This window comes from Anomaloglossus baeobatrachus, chromosome 3, assembly GCF_048569485.1.
Source record: "Anomaloglossus baeobatrachus isolate aAnoBae1 chromosome 3, aAnoBae1.hap1, whole genome shotgun sequence".
Taxonomy (NCBI): Eukaryota; Metazoa; Chordata; class Amphibia; order Anura; family Aromobatidae; genus Anomaloglossus; species Anomaloglossus baeobatrachus.
The window spans coordinates 141,228,677-141,243,274 of NC_134355.1; the positions used below are offsets into that span (position 1 = coordinate 141,228,677).

Sequence of the window (14,598 nt, forward strand, 5' to 3'; positions counted from 1 at the left end):
GTTCACCCGAGTCCATGGCTTGAACTTTGACTGTCACTGTGCGAGTATTGCATCGGCATCACCGGGTACGACCAAACACTGTCCTGACAGAAGTCGTTGGCTGCATATATTTCCATGCAGATAAGGCGCTCCTGTCCGGAGAACATATCAGGCCATAGCGGCTGATAATGATACGAGATGCAAGTGGAATCGTCCCCTCTCTGTAGTGGAATGCTATGTCATTTTTTAAAATTATTTATTTTTATACACCTATATATTGTGTACATATATATATATATATATATATATATATATATATATATATATATATATATACTGTAGACCATTCTAAGTGGGTCTCCTTGTCTGTATCATTAGCCCATCACCCAAAGCATCTGCCCTGATGAATCCTGGCGGAGGAAACGCGTCGGGAGGCTTCTTGGTGACGACCTTTTAGGGCCATTCTATTTAAGATCAGCTTGGTACTGTCCTTGTAAGGGCTGGAGTTAATGGGGTGTTGAGGAACTAGCTAGTTCTTGCCAGGGAGAGAGCTCATGCCTGGTCATGGACAGCTACCCGACTGATCAACATTGATGACCCCCTCCAGCAACTGACCTGGACCTACATATGGGTGAGACCAACCCTTTATATCAAGTGTATAACTGCACATTGTGAGATTTATTGATCAGGATGTATTAATCATCAGGCAACATTCATACATATATGTTACCGCCATAGCCATACCCATTTAACTTAAATCCAGGAGACACCACTGTGACCTTGGTTTGTTTCCTTCCGGGTAATGGTTGGCACTATTGGGCTAACATATATGGTTATATGCCTGTTACCAACTCCATATATGATATTATATTATTATGTTATTATGTGAGGTTTGGTTCCCACTGGAACACACCCAATTTAAATTTAAACAATAGACAGGATCGCATTCTTTGTACCTTTCACCCGGATCAAATCAGTTTACCTCACAGTGTCCATGAACCTTGGGTACTGACGTGTTGTTGAACCTTTTGGTATTCGTCTGATAAATTGGATATTTCACCGACTGTTACCATCTCCTAATTGTGTGGGGGTTCCAACACCCTTTTTGTTGTGGTGCTTTCGGACATGAATAGTGTTTTTTTTTGTTTGCACAATGTTTTTATGATTGCAGCACTATGCAACTTTTTAGAGAAAGTATAATTAAAAGTTATGTATTATCCCCTCTATTATTGCTGATACTTACCTTTTATATTGAGAAGCGTCATATGAACGGCTTATCATTTCCCGTTTCTGTATTTGCTGGTATTTCGACCTGTAAGTATAATAACAATGTTTATTATTAACTATATTCTTTATTTTACAGTCCCCCCACCCCATCCTATAACTGTAAAGGCCGAGTTCGGTGTTCGGATGCAAGTTCGCGTTATCCAGAATCCAAACTGGATCTTTACAAAACGTACGGGTGAGGCTCCCGAACATCGGGGGGTTTGCCCGTCCCTACCCAGATCCCAAAAAATAAAAATGTCATGAGTAGAGTTGAGCGCGGTTCGTGTTTCGTGGTTCTCCAGTTCGCGGCTCGAGTGATTTTGGGGGCTGTTCTAGATCGAACTAGAACTCGAGCTTTTTTGCAAAAGCTCGATAGTTCTAGATACGTTCGAGAACGGTTCTAGCAGCAAAAAAAACCAGCTAATTCCTAGCTGGCTTTCCGCTGTAATAGTGTAAGTCACTCTGTGACTCACACTATTATGACATTTCAGTGTATAGTGTGCGGGAACAGCGCATTCAGATCACTGCTGTATGTATAATGGCGATCGCCAATTTTTTTTTTTCCTTGTCTTCCTTCCCTAAGCGCGCGCGTGTAGTGGGGAGGGCCAGCATGTCAGCCAATCCCAGACACACACACAGCTAAGTGGACTTTTAGCCAGAGAAGCAACGGCATGTGTGATAGGATGTCCATGTCACATGTCCCTCCATTATAAAAACGAGTATCTGCCCGTCCGGACGCCATTATCTCTTCTGCGTCCTTGGTGTCAGACATCACTGGCGCAGCTCCTATCGCCGATACAGCTGTATTACGCTCCATACACAGCGCTGGACAGCTTAGGGATAGCACTTTCTATCAGTCCTTTAAGGGCTCATACCAGCAGGGTCAGAGCCATAGGTGACAGGTCCTGAAAACAGAGTTTAACAGCTACACAAGATGACAGCGTCTGTGTAGCTAAGGTCAGGGATTTCCTCGCTGCATTTCCCCATTAGGAGGGATAGAAAAGCAGGCTTCCTTTCCTCTACCCAGAGACCCACAAACCTGCCACTGTACCCTCCTGCCCTTTGCACACTCCAACTCATTGTTACTAAGCCATTATACTAGCAAACACTGAGTGAACTTAGTGGCATCCTAAACGTGGCTATTGGACTTCTGTATAGTCCCAGTAGTGCAAAGATATTTGCAGCACGTCTGCCTGCATTGCACACTCAAACTCATTATAACTAAGCCATTATACTAGCAAACACTGAGTGAACCTGGTGGCATCCTAAACGTGGTTATTGGACTTCTGTATAGTCCCACTAGTGCAAAGATATTTGCAGCACGTCTGACTGCATTGCACACTCAAACTCATTGTTACTAAGCCATTATACTAGAAAACACTGAGTGAACCTAGTGGCATCCTAAACATGGCTATTGGACTTCTGTATAGTCCCAGTAGTGCACAGATATTTGCAGCACGTCTGGCTGCATTGCACACTCAAACTCATTATAACTAAGCCATTATACTAGCAAACACTAAGTGAACCTAGTGGCATCCTAAACATGGCTATTGGACTTCTGTATAGTCCCAGTAGTGCACAGATATTTGCAGCACGTCTGGCTGCATTGCACACTCAAACTCATTATAACTAAGCCATTATACTAGCAAACACTAAGTGAACCTAGTGGCATCCTAAATGTGACTATTGGACTTCTGTATAGTCCCAGTAGTGCAAAGATATTTGCAGCACGTCTGCCTGCATTGCACACTCAAACTCATTATAACTAAGCCATTATACTAGCAAACACTGAGTGAACCTGGTGGCATCCTAAACGTGGTTATTGGACTTCTGTATAGTCCCAGTAGTGCACAGATATTTCCAGCACGTCTGCCTGCATTTCACACTCAAACTCATTATAACTAAGCCATTATACTAGCAAACACTGAGTGAACTTAGTGGCATCCTAAACGTGGCTAATGGACTTCTGTATAGTCCCACTAGTGCAAAGATATTTGCAGCACGTCTGGCTGCATTGCACACTCCAACTCATTATAACTAAGCCATTATACTAGCAAACACTGAGTGAACCTAGTGGCATCCTAAACGTGGCTATTGGACTTCTGTATAGTCCCACTAGTGCAATGATATTTGCAGCACATCTGCCTGCATTGCACACTCAAACTCATTATAACTAAGCCATTATACTAGCAAACACTGAGTGAACTTAGTGGCATCCTAAACGTGGCTATTGGACTTCTGTATAGTCCCAGTAGTGCAAAGATATTTGCAGCACGTCTGGCTGCATTGAACAGTCAAACTCATTATAACTAAGCCATTATACTAGCAAACACTGAGTGAACTTAGTGGCATCCAAAACGTGGCTATTGGACTTCTGTATAGTCCCAGTAGTGCACAGATATTTGCAGCACGTCTGCCTGCATTGCACACTCAAACTCATTATAACTAAGCCATTATACTAGCAAACACTGAGTGAACTTAGTGGCATCCTAAACGTGGCTATTGGACTTCTGTATAGTCCCAGTAGTGCAAAGATATTTGCAGCACGTCTGGCTGCATTGCACACTCAAACTCATTATAACTAAGCCATTATACTAGCAAACACTGAGTGAACTTAGTGGCATCCTAAACGTGGCTATTGGACTTCTGTATAGTCCCACTAGTAGAAAGATATTTGCAGCACGTCTGCCTGCATTGCACACTCAAACTATTGTTACTAAGCCATTATACTAGCAAACACTGAGTGAACTTAGTGGCATCCTAAACGTGGCTATTGGACTTCTGTATAGTCCCAGTAGTGCACAGATATTTGCAGCACGTCTACCTGCATTGCACACTCAAACTCATAACTAAGCCATTACACTAGCAAACACTGAGTGAACTTAGTGGCATCCTAAACGTGGCTATTGGACTTCTGTATAGTCCCAGTAGTGCACAGATATTTGCAGCACGTCTGCCTGCATTGCACACTCAAACTCATTATAACTAAGCCATTATACTAGCAAACACTGAGAGAACTTAGTGGCATCCTAAACGTGGCTATTGGACTTCTGTATAGTCCCAGTAGTGCAAAGATATTTGCAGCACGTCTGCATGCATTGCACACTCAAACTCATTGTTACTAAGCCATTATACTAGCAAACACTGAGTGAACTTAGTGGCATCCTAAACGTGGCTATTGGACTTCTGCATAGTCCCAGTAGTGCACAGATATTTGCAGCACGTCTACCTGCATTGCACACTCAAACTCATTATAACTAAGCCATTATACTAGCAAACACTGAGTGAACTTAGTGGCATCCTAAACGTGGCTATTGGACTTCTGTATAGTCCCACTAGTACAAAGATATTTGCAGCACGTCTGCCTGCATTGCACACTCAAACTCATTGTTACTAAGCCATTATACTAGCAAACACTGAGTGAACTTAGTGGCATCCTAAACGTGGCTATTGGACTTCTGCATAGTCCCAGTAGTGCACAGATATTTGCAGCACGTCTACCTGCATTGCACACTCAAACTCATAACTAAGCCATTATACTAGCAAACACTGAGTGAACTTAGTGGCATCCTAAACGTCGCTATTGGACTTCTGTATAGTCCCAGTAGTGCAAAGATATTTGCAGCACGTCTGCCTGCATTGTACACTCAAACTCATTATAACTAAGCCATTATACTAGCAAACAGTGAGTGAACTTAGTGGCATCCTAAACGTGGCTATTGGACTTCTGTATAGTCCCAGTAGTGCAAAGATATTTGCAGCACGTCTGCCTGCATTGCACACTCAAACTCATTGTTACTAAGCCATTATACTAGCAAACACTGCTGCCAGTTTAAGGGCCGTAGTTGCATTGTCAGGGATATTTATTCTTAATTATTCTGCTGTTAATAAAGCTAGACCACCGCTACAATCTACACCACCTCTCAATTTTTACTACCACATTTTCAGTGCACAATCTTGTCGCAATCAACATGAGTGGCAAAATGACAGATGCTGGTGGAAAGGGGAAGAGGCGTGGTGGAAAAGGAAAAAAAGGGTTTGTCCGTGGGGAAGGTGGCAAAGCTCCATTATCATCTGCTGAAGATAGACCATCTACCAGCAAAAGTAAGATGTCTACTACTTACCGTGGACAATCCGATGTGCTCTCTTTTTTACGGACACGAGCAACAGGAACAAAGGTAGATGATGGCCAAAAAAGTAAAATGCTTGAATGGATCTCAAGTGGTCCAACAAGTGCCCTCTCAGCCACTTCAAGTACCGCATCCAAAAAACACCAGTCCTCTGAGTTGTCATCCCAATCAAACTTGCTTTCTCCCAGCTCTAAAGTCTCCATCAGCCCTGCACAGTATGGTGGAACTGAGATGGCTGAGTCTGCAGAGCTGTTCATTCACACTATAGCCTGGGAATCAGAGGTCTGCTCCCAAGCTACAGTGAGTACAGACTGGGAAATGGTCTGCAGTGATGCCCAGACCCTTTGTGACTCTGATTCAGGCCGTGAGGAACAAGTTTCTGAGCATAATGTTGACCCTTTGTCACAAACTGTAACACCTGTGGTTATAGACAATGAGGAACATACTTATGACGATGAGACGCAGATACCAGATTGGGATGACAACTTAAATATTCGGTCAGGGCAAAAAGAGGCTCGGTCTGAGGGGGAGGGGAGTGCAAACACAACAATTGATGATGAAGTTCTAGATCCCACCTACTGACAAACCCCAGTCAGGCACTCGAGGACGTCAACAGAGGCGGTGGAGGAGGATGCAACCGACGACGAAGTTACCTTGCGCCTTCCTGGACAGAGTCGGAGCACTGGTAACACGTCTACAACTGCATCATCAGCCACCACTCTGCCTCTGAGCACTAGTCGGGGGGGCTCAGCAGTTTGCATGCCCTCTAAGCCTAGCCTAGCCTGGTCCTTTTTTGACATAGAAAAAGATCGCCCAAATTATGTGATGTGTAAAATTTGTCGTGATTCTGTTAGTAGAGGTCAAAACCTCAGCAGTTTGACAACTTCTTCCATGAATCGTCACATGAATAAATATCATAGGTCCCAGTGGGAAGTTCACCGTGCTGCAATGCGGCCTAGCGGAGAGAACCATCCACGGCCTGCCCCTTCCAGTGCATCCGCACGCTCTTCATCTTCTAGGACTGTGGGGACAGCTGTCACACCTGGTTTTCCACGCACAACTTCCACCACAGTAACCGCAACAGGCAGTTTGCTTGGTAGGTCGTCAGTTGGTTTGGAAGGGGAAACAAGTGAGTGTGTACAGCTCTCTCAGACATCGATAGCACCAACGTTGGATGAAGGGAACATCATATCTCCGCCTGCACTTTCCTTACAAACCTGCATTTTTCCAGGGACACCCTACTCAATACCGTCTACACACAGCAGCCAGATCTCTGTCCCTCAGATGTGGTCAAATAAAAGGCCATTTCCTGCGACCCATGACAAAGCTAAAGGCCCCGTCACACACAGAGATAAATCTTTGGCAGATCTGTGGTTGCAGTGAAATCATGGACATATTGTTCCATTTGTACACAGCCACAAACCTGGCCCTGATTGTCCACAATTTCACTACAACCACAGATCTGCCGCAGATTTATCTCTGTGTGTGACAGGGCCTTAAGAGGTTGACTCTATCCCTCTGTAAGCTCTTGGCTACCAAAATGCTGCCTTTCCACCTAGTGGACACACAGGATTTTAGAGACCTTATGTCTGTCGCTGTGCCCCAGTACCAGATGTCTAGTCGCCACTACTTCTGTAAGAAAGGTGTGCCCGCGCTACACCAGCATGTCGCACACAACATCACCGCTTCCTTGAGAAACTCTGTGTGTGAACGGGTGCATTTGACCACCGATACTTGGACCAGTAAGCATGGACAGGGACGTTACATGTCGCTGACTGGGCACTGGGTAACTATGGTGATAGATGGTGAAGGGTCTGCTGCAAAAGTCTTGCCGTCCCCACGACTTGTGTGTCAATCCTCTGTCTGTCCAAGTTCCGCCACTGCTTCTGCCTCCTCCACCTCATCTGGGTCCTCCACCTCCGCCCCAAGCCTGCCTGGTCAGGCCACCAGCGTTCTCACTGCGCAGAAGGAATCACGCACCCCTCATTACTATGCTGGCAGCAGAGCGCAACGGCATCAGGCGGTCTTTAGCTTGACATGTCTTGGTAATAGGAGTCACACAGCTGAGGAGTTGTGGTCAGCTCTGCGGTCCGAGTTTAATAAATCGTTGTCTCCACTAAACCTGCAGCCTGGTAAGGCCGTGTGCGACAATGCTGCAAACCTGGGTGCGGCCCTTCACCTGGGCAAGGTGACACACGTGCCTTGTATAGCTCACGTGTTGAACCTTGTTGTCCAGCAATTTTTAGCACACTATCCTGGCCTAGATGGCCTTCTGACCAGGGCACGAAAACTGTCTGCTCACTTCCGCCATTCAACCGCCGCAGCTGAGCGACTTGCATCGCTCCAGAAGTCTTTCGGCCTGCCGGTTCATCGCCTGAAATGCGATGTGTCGACACGCTGGAATTCGACTCTCCACATGTTACAGCGACTGTGGCAGCACCGCCGAGCCCTGGTGCAATACGTCATGACGTATAGCCTGGGCCAACGAGATGCAGAGGTGGGGCAGATCACCCTGATGGAGTGGTCTCAGATCAAGGACCTATGCACCCTTCTGCACAGTTTCGACATGGCGACGAATATGTTTAGCGCTGACAATGCCATTATCAGCATGACAATTCCAGTCATTTACATGCTGGAGCACACTCTAAACACTATTCGGAGTCAGGGGGTGGGACAACAGGATGGGGAGGAACTACAGGAGGATTCATATGCGCAAGGGACAACAACATCACCAAGGTCCAGACGTTCATCATCACCAACGCAGCAGGCATGGGACCATGGGGGACAGGGATCAACAAGGGCGCATAGTAGCAGGCGAAATGTTGAGCAAGGTGCAGGAGAACATGAAGAAATGGAGGACGAACTGTCCATGGACATGGAAGACTCAGCGGATGAGGGAGACCTTGGTCAAATTTCAGTTGAAAGAGGTTGGGGGGAGATGTCAGAGGAAGAAAGAACGGGTAGCACCTCTATGCCACAAACACAGCGTGGACTTGGTCCGCATGGCTGCGCAAGACACATGAGTGCCTTCTTGTTGCACTACCTCCAACATGACCCTCGTATTGTCAAAATTAGAAGTGATGATGACTACTGGATTGCCACACTATTAGATCCCCGGTACAAGTCCAAATTTTGTGACATAATTCCAGCCATAGAAAGGGACGCACGTATGCAGGAGTATCAGCAGAAGCTGTTACTTGATCTTAGCTCGGATTTTCCACCAAACAACCGTGCAGGTGCAGGGAGTGAATCTCCCAGTTGTAACTTGAGAAACATGGGACGGTCTCGTCATCTTCAACAGTCTACCCGTACCAGTAGGACTGTATCTGGTGCTGGTAACAGCAATTTTATGGAATCTTTTCATAATTTTTTTAGACCCTCCTTTGCAAGGCCACCAGAGACAACAAGTCTGACACATAGTCAACGGCTGGAGAGGATGATATAGGAGTATCTCCAAATGAACATCGATGCCACGACTTTGCAAAATGGAGCCTTGCTCATTTTGGGCTTCAAATCTAGAAAAATGGCCAGAGCTCTCCAGTTACGCCTTGGAGATTTTGTCGTGTCCAGCTGCCAGCTTTGTCTCTGAACGTGTCTTCAGTGCTGCTGGGTGTGTGCTGACAGATAAGCGCACGCGTCTGCCCAGTGACAATGTGGACAGACTAACGTTCATCAAAATGAACAAGTCATGGATCCACCAGGAATTTTCTTCCCCTGTGTCATCCTGGGGAGAGTAAATGCTTGTGGATTTGGAATGTGCTTGATGCAAATTTAGCTGTGAAGTGTACAACTAGGGCACAAGTGCTGCCACTGAATGGGTGGGTGTGTGTGGGGCACAATTTTTGGAAAGAAAGGGAGACTCCACTTGGAGTAACCCTTGCTTGCTGTGTTTTTTAAAAATGATCCAAGATGAACAGAGTTGGGATCAGGAAAGACTTTGCTACCTTCCCCGGTGTCATCCTGGGGACGGTTAAGTATGGCGTATTTTTGAATGTGCTTGATGCAAATCTTGCTGTGAAGTGTACAACTAGGGCACAAGTGCTGCCACTGAATGGGTGGGTGTGTGTGGGTCACAATTTTTGGAAAAAAAGGGAGACTCCGCTTGGAGTAACCCTTGCTTGCTGTGTTTTTTAAAAATGATCCAAGATGAACAGAGCTGGGATCAGGAAAGACTTTGCTACCTACCCCGGTGTCATCCTGGGGACGGTTAAGTATGGCATATTTTTGAATGTGCTTGATGCAAATCTAGCTGTGAAGTGTACAACTGGGGCACAACTGCTGCCACTGAAGGGGTGGGTGTGTGTGGGGTCCAATTTTTGGAAAAAAGGGAGACTCCGCTTGGAGTAACCCTTGCTTGTTGTGTTTTTTAAAAATGATCCAAGATGAACAGATCTGGGATCAGGAAAGAGTTTGCTACCTACCCCGGTGTCATCCTGGGGACGGTTAAGTATGGCGTATTTTTGAATGTGCTTGATGCAAATCTAGCTGTGAAGTGTACAACTAGGGCACAGGTGCTGCCACTGAATGGGTGGGTGTGTGTGGGGCACAATTTTTGGAAAAAAAGGGAGACTCCGCTTGGAGTAACCCTTGCTTGCTGTGTTTTTTAAAAATGATCCAAGATGAACAGAGCTGGGATCAGGAAAGACTTTGCTACCTACCCCGGTGTCATCCTGGGGACGGTTAAGTATGGCGTATTTTTGAATGTGCTTGATGCAAATCTAGCTGTGAAGTGTACAACTAGGGCACAAGTGCTGCCACTGAATGGGTGGGTGTGTGTGGGGCACAATTTTTGGAAAAAAAGGGAGACTCCGCCTGGAGTAACCCTTGCTTGCTGTGTTTTTTAAAAATGATCCAAGATGAACAGAGCTGGGATCAGGAAAGACTTTGCTACCTACCCCGGTGTCATCCTGGAGACGGTTAAGTATGGCGTATTTTTTAATGTGCTTGATGCAAATCTAGCTGTGAAGTGTACAACTAGGGCACAAATGCTGCCACTGAAGGGGTGGGTGTGTGTGGGGCCCAATTTTTGGAAAAAAGGGAGACTCCGCTTGGAGTCACCTTGCGGTGTTTTACATGATTTTAGAAGGGCATGCCATGCCTATATCTGTGTCTCGTCCTCTTTTTCCTCGTAACGCTGTTTTGTTTTCGCATGAGAATTTGTCCTTGTCACTTTCCCATGTGTTTGTGTTGTGTTGTGAGTTGTTTGTCACCTTTTGGACACCTTTGAGGGTGTTTTCTAGGTGTTTTGTATGTGTTTGTGATTGCCTGCCATTGTTTCCTATGCAGTTCGAGTTCGGTTCGTCGAACGTTCGACGAACCGAACTCGAACGGGAGCTCCGTTCGGCGAACCGACCTCGAGCCGAACCGCGACCGGTTCGCTCATCTCTAGTCATGAGTCTATGGATATGGTGACACAAGCAATTTTTTTTTCTTATAAATTTCTGTTTTGTTTATCTTTTCCATTACCTAAATAGAAAACAACTATACATGTTTACATGTTTGGTATCGACGTACTTGTATTGACCTGAAGAATAATAAAGCCTGATCAATTTTACTATATAGGAAACATGGTGTGTATATATATATATATATATATATATATATATATATATACAGTATATTAAAAAAAAACAATCGTTTTTAGCGCACTTGGAATTAATTTTCTAGCTTTCTAGTCCATCAAATGAATGCTGTCCATACTGCTAGTCACTTCTTACGGATAGTATAGACGGAAGGATAGTCAGAAAATCTGGGGTCAGGAAACTGGAGGACACGACAGGGCACAGGGAGTAAGCAGAAACACAGTCAAGTCACAGGTCAAGGGTCAGAATTCCAGAAGAGTATGTATTAGATTCAGGGAGCAGACAGAAAGGTGGTCAAGTAACAGTCCAGGGAAAGAAGCCAGGAGGTAACGAGAAGAACAGGGAGTGGACTGAGTGGAGTCAATAAATGGTCAGGGGTCAGAAAACTAACTTAGAACAGAGCACAAGCATAAGCCAAGAGCACAACTGCAGAACCAGAGAGCACAACTGGTGAGGTTCTGGGAGAGCATGCTCAGTAATGAAATGCAGCAATTACCAGGAGTAAAAACACCTCCCAGAACCTCCATTTAATCCTGTGCTATCAGAAAACCTGTAAGCCAGTGCTCAAAGACACATAGCAGAGCATCTCCAAATGCAAAATTTTCTGCACAAAAGAAACATGTCACTGCCGGCTCTGTAATTCAGGAAGGCACAGCAAAACATCACCTATGTGCAAGATGCCCTGCCCAGAGGGATCGTGACAAGTGTCATTCAAAACTACAACTTGTCCCGCAAGAAAGAAACCCTCATAATGCCAATGGGAGAGATAAATAAAAAGTTATCGCTCTTGGAATAAGGGAAAGAAAAAACAAACGTGCAGAAACGGAACATTGCTAGATATGATAGGGGTTAATTAACTCCTTATTTTGGGTAATAACTAATGATCCCAAACTACAGTGGAGTTTTTTTTCCCAAAAATGCTATGTGCGAAATCACATAGCACAAACATTGACTTGCAGTGGCAACTGGTTTGCAGGGGTTTATATGGTGAACAGCCACACCAAGAAAAAAATCCAAATCAAGAGAATTAACCCAATAGCTTCTGATGTGGCCAGAGCCATAAATCACAGGAGTAAAAATGATTGTTGCTGTCAAACACCACCCCTAATAAAGGTGCAGTACCACCTAGCAGCTGAAGCAGAAACCGGCACAGATGTTACAACTAATATCTAATTAGTATGAACATTTTACAATAAAATGTCTCTTTCCTTTCGTAGACAAAATAAGAGACGGAGGGGCGCTCCTAGTGTGACACCTGGTGGTCCAGTCGGGGAGGGTAAAGTTAAAACCACTAACCTGTTCGGGTTGTGCAAACCTTGCAAACCTCGGTGAATGGTGCTGGTGTATATCGCCCACCACACTCCAGAAGGAATCCAGGTTCTACAATCGGCCGGTCATGTGATGTGGAACGCCACAGCAACTCCTTGGATTGCAGGTCCTATAGTTAGGGAAAGCTCCTCGCTAAGTCAGCTCCGTCCGCTAGCCCTCCAATGAGGGATTGTAAATGGAGAAGAAAGGATGCTACAGTTTTTATCAGGTGCCAAAGCTTGGAAGCAGGGGAACCAGGCACGGTTACATTTACTTCTTTATTCAGAGATCAGGAAGTGATGTTTTGAACAATGTGAAAACACACAGTCTCATTTACATCATGGTGTTAGGAGATAAATATAACAACAAATAACACATATATTAAAACAAATTTAAATAAAAATTCAGCACCTAAAGCACTTGTTTTTCACGCAAAGGAGCAATTTTAGTTGTTCACACAAATCTGTACAGTATACAGTGTGAAAACATTAATTACAAGTATATATAAAGATGCTGTGTTCTAATCAAGTGATAAAGTATAATTAAGCAATACATAATGTGACATGTATTTAAAAGTCCATAAGTATTTGTGTTAAAACAGTGTAAATGTTGAAAAAAAGAGTTGTTTATGATAATACGCATTAAACTATGTCATAATGTACCAATATATTAATCATCAATTAAATAAGTTTTATATAAAATGTGAATGGCAGTGCTATAAGTAAGCACTGGGTGTGAGTGTAAACCATTTAGTCAGACATGGAACTACATTTTATTGTTAAAGATTACTGGATTGTTCTAAGAGTATCTTAAAAGTATTAACCCCTTCACCAGCAGGAGATTTTCCATTTGTGTGCTTAATTTTATTCTTTCTCTTCTTCCAAGAGCCCTAACATTTTTATTTTTTTCTTCAATATTGCCATATGAGGGCTTGTTTTTTGCTGAATGAGTTGTACTTTTTAATAAAACCATACATTTTACCATATAGTGTATGGGAAAATGGGGAAACAATTCGTTATGCTGTGAAATTTGCAAAAAAAACACAATTTCATGATTGTTTATGGGGGGATTTTCGGTGTTCACATATGGTAAAATTGACCTGCCAAGATTATTCTCCAGGTCAATACGAGTATGTACATGCCAAACATGTATAGTTTTCTTTCAGTTTAAGTAGTGAAAAAAACCCCCCAGAAATTAATCAATTTTTTTTAAGCTTTTGTCACAATTTTCCAAGATCCATAACATTTTTATTTTTTGAGATCTGGGGCTAAGTGATTGCTTATTTTTTTTCTAACCTAGTTGATGTTTTTACTAATATCATTTTTGGATAGATGCAAATATTGATCGTTTCTTATTGATTTTTATTGCAATGTTGTCACTACCAAAAAACCTTAATTGTGCTGTTTTTATTTATTTTTTGTAACAAATTTTTTATTGTCATCTGTCATACAAAAGTACAAAGTTGTATTTTCAGTGTGAAACACATAACACTGTTATTTATCCATTCTGAGAATACATGTATATCAAATGGAAAAAATAACATAAATAACCTGAATACATGGATAATGGATACATTCCCAACATACAGATCTGCTTATACTTCTTGCAAACAGCTCACCTCGACCTCCACTAATTTACATATTTGTGTCTCTCCATCCTTATCAAGCCCCCAAGTTTACTCACATTCCACTCCATTCTTGTAATAAGTTTGTGTTCGGTTCTTATCATGTTATCAAGTTTTTATTTATTTTTTGTTATGCTGTTAACCAATTGTATTAATTTATTTTGTATTTTGATATATTGGACTTTCACTGTGTGTAGAATTATTCGGCAAATTGTATTTTAAAGGATTTTTTATTATTGATCAACAACTATGTTCTCAATTAACCCAAAGGACTCATAAATATCAAAGCTTAATATTTTTGGAAGTTGGAGTGGTTTTTTTTTTTTGGATTTCACTATCTTAGGAGGATATCTGTTTGTGCAGATAATGATTACTGTGCAGAATTATTAGGCAACTTAATAAGAACCAAATATATTCCCATCTCACTTGCTTATTTTCACCAGGTGAACCAATATAACTGCAAAAATTTAGAAATAAACATTTCTGACATGCAAAAACAAAACCCCCAAAAATTAGTGACCAATATAGCCACCTTTCTTTATGATGACACTCAACAGCCTACCATCCATAGATTCTGTCAGTTGCTTGATCTGTTTATGATCAACATTGCATGCAGCAGCCACCACAGCCTCCCAGACACTGTTACGAAAGGTGTACTGTTTTCCCTCCCTGTAGATCTTACATTTTATGAGGGACCACAGGTTCTCCA

At 43.3% G+C, this 14,598-nt stretch overlaps 1 protein-coding gene across 1 annotated transcript in view; it reads left to right on the forward strand.

Annotated features, from left to right (window-relative positions):
- LOC142295074 (proton-coupled folate transporter-like) overlaps window positions 1-14,598 on the forward strand; it is a 541,653-nt gene that overhangs the window by 481,729 nt on the left and 45,326 nt on the right. The window lies entirely within an intron of this gene.